The sequence below is a fragment of the Molossus molossus genome, unplaced genomic scaffold, assembly GCF_014108415.1.
Source record: "Molossus molossus isolate mMolMol1 unplaced genomic scaffold, mMolMol1.p scaffold_m16_p_11, whole genome shotgun sequence".
NCBI classification, from domain to species: Eukaryota; Metazoa; Chordata; class Mammalia; order Chiroptera; family Molossidae; genus Molossus; species Molossus molossus.
In genome coordinates this window covers 29,233,346-29,236,578 of record NW_023425346.1, presented here as the reverse complement: position 1 = coordinate 29,236,578, position 3,233 = coordinate 29,233,346, and the positions used below count along the sequence as shown (strand labels likewise).

The following is a 3,233-nucleotide window of genomic DNA, read 5'->3' as shown; positions in this document are numbered from 1 at the left end:
TCTTATCTTTCCTTCTCTCTCTTTCCTTATACATTTTCTTTTTGCTTTTATTTTCTTTTTATAACATTTTCAATATGAAGGTTTAGGAGACATTGCAAAATTTGAAAGAATCAAATTACTAACAAATCCATTTCACTACACAATGCTTCAACATTTGTAGTGAATGTGATAATGTTACATTCAACATTTTAAAAAATAATTGTTGGATGAAATAATATTGAAATCATCTTGAGTAACATGAGACATTCACTTTAATTTTTCTCCCCTTACTCTTGGCTAAAATAATTCCAATATTTGATAATAAAATCTGTTTTTGATTCAGGATAATTGCTAAATAATTATTAATAATATTTTATTAATTTGCTTTAATTTAATTATTGCCTTTTGGTTTACTTATCTTTCTGGCTGCTAGTACAATTTTTTAATTATTATTTAGTGTAAACATTTTTGTTAAAATATATTTAGGTAATGTCTTCTTCAATTTTCTTGTTCTTGATACTTGTTGAGATGTATCAATCTATGACTCTGGATTTTTTGCCATCTCAATAATGCTTTTCCTGAAAACATAATTTATTTGGTTCTTGTTCCTTATTTTTGTTCTTATTTGGGCTTTTATCATATATTTCCTCTATCTGTATTTAATCTTTCTCATTTTTTATTTTTATCTTTTAGTATCATCTGAGTCTTGCTTGAATTCCTCAGATTTGACTTCTGCAAGTCAGTTTTTTAATGCATCTTATTTGTTGTTTTTGAAACCAATCTAGTTTCAATTAAGCAATCATATTTTTTCTCTCATGCAATGTTTTCTGATTTCAGATTGTTCCTGTTTCACATTTCCTTCTTTCACATAAATAGATAACATATTCTATCACATCTAAATGAGATAATAAATCAGAAAGTTTCTAATTGTGTGTTGCTGTTTTATTCTGTTGTGTGGTTTTTATATAGTTTTGTTTTGTTTTTACAGTATATCTACTTTGTTGAATCAATTCCTCTTAAATATTCAAGAATGTCTCCTTGTGTTGACATAATGCATCTTTATATAGAACTGGTGGTATTTTTTTCTCCTGTACTCAGTTAGAAACTTTCTGTTTGTTCTGGCTGCTAGAGAAGGAAGAATCTCTGCCATATTGGGTTTCTAAAATGTTCATTGAGACCACATCCTGTTTCTTTTCCTCACACAGACTGTGAACGAATTTCTCTCAGCATTTTCTCCACTCAGATGCTGGCCGCATTGCTCCTTCGGGGAAACTGGTGGTGGGAGAGGGTCAGAAACCTGACCCCAATGCCCTCTTGTGTAATGTTGGTGAGGAAGATGAATCTTGCTAAATAACATTTGTTGAGTGCTCACTGTGGACTAGGCACTAGGCTGAGCACTTGCCCTATTATTTAAATCACAACCCCTTCCCATTTTGCATGTGACAAAACGAAGAGATAGGGATTTTTAATACTTTCTCCTAAGACCATGCAACTATTGAATAAAGAGTCTGACTGAACCAGCATTCTTATTCAATTCACCATTTTCCTGTTTATTATTTAATTAAAATCTTTTGAAGTTGAGCACATGAAGCTTTCATCCTTCCTCCTTTTGTCACCAATAAAATATTCTCTCCAATTTATGTTCTGCTAGCCATTCCCATGGATCTCTGAGAAGAGTAAAGGTGAAGGGCCAAGTTCACAAGACCCAACTTTCTCAGAATGTACAAAAGAATGGCCAATTTATAGCTATCTGACTTCTCAATCAGAGATCTTTGCCTTTTGTAACAATGGAGGAAACTTGAATTCCAGACATTCTAAAAGGCAAGGCTTCCAAATTGTTTGATGAGAAAATATTTAAGGAATACAACTTAAAGATTAACTATGTAAAATCTTTATTTCAATGGCTTCAAAAGCTTAGCTATGAAGAATTATTCTAAAGGATTTTGAGTCTTTACCTGTTGATGGCTATATAACTAATATGGTCTCTGTCCATCTCAGGATAATTGAATTGTAAACTTTACAAAGCAGTCAATCATAAAAGCATTTGTTCCTCAGCACACTCATATATAGTGGTTTCATCAAGATTTACAAAATAATTAATAAAAACTGGTAGCAAAGTGGGACATAATCCAAAATAGATAAGAAGCTGGAAATTGCAATAACACAGAAGACAAGTTGAAAGGGCTTTATTTGAGAAAATTTTGACTCAGAATAATTGTTTTATATAACCTTCAACACCTGAGTGCTTTGCCCATAGGAAATGCTCAGCAAACATTTCTCCAAGAGGTGATAAAGTAGCGTGGCAATCAGTATGCAGAGAAAAAGAATTAAAACAGAATGTTGCATTGATTTTTCAATTACCATCTGGGAACATGCAAATAGAATGTCACCAAAATTGTATGTTGTCATTTAAATTCCCCATGACATGTAGGATTTTTGCTTAAGTAACACTTAAGCACCCTTTTCACATATATTAAAATCATGCCCTTCAAACACTTAAGATTTGAGGGAGCTCAGAGGCAGGGAAGCCCAGGAATGTGCCAATCCAGCCATGGGCAAGTCATCTTCCAAACAGTTTAATAACGTGCTCCTGAAGGCCCACAAGCCTATGGGTAGCAGCATGGGGTACCCCCACTGAAGCTCTGCAAGACGCTCAACCAGGAGCTCAGCAGTGGTCATGGGCCCTGGCCAACATGAGGAGCCCCAAGCACAGCCCGGAGTCCAGTCACAGCCAGTGTTGAGAGACCCTGGGCTGGGCAACCTGTGATCAGACAGGAAAGAAAGTGGCTGATAGATGGTACAGTAAAACTAAAAACCACAACGTTCAGCAGCTTGGCTTCAATTCTGGGACAGGATACTTCACGACCATGGTGTGGAAGAACACAAAGAAGATAGTAGTGGGGAAAAAGTATCTACAAGGGATGGGTCCTCCTTCGTGGTGGCTAGATACTTCCCAGCAGGGAATGTCCTCAACCAGGGCTTCTTTGAAGAAAATGTCCTGCCTCCAAAGAACTAACTTGTCAAATGTAGTGTACAGGTGGCGGACTTACAATGAGGATATGAAGTAACTAGAATAACAATAACTCAGATATGTGTCTCTCTTTGTGGGTGTATATACTTGTATATGCAATGCATGTTCTTGTCTCTTGCACACACACTTGGATATACGGTTTGGCATGAACTCATTCTTATCAAAGGAACGAACCTGGCTGCTGTGGCTCAGTGGATTGAGTACCATCCCATGTCCCATGCAC

At 35.7% G+C, this 3,233-nt stretch overlaps 1 pseudogene; it reads left to right on the top strand.

Moving 5' to 3' along the window:
• Nucleotides 1-2,530: 2,530 nt before the first annotated feature.
• On the top strand, nucleotides 2,531-2,995 carry LOC118625603 (annotated as a pseudogene).
• The last annotated feature ends 238 nt before the right edge of the window (nucleotides 2,996-3,233 follow it).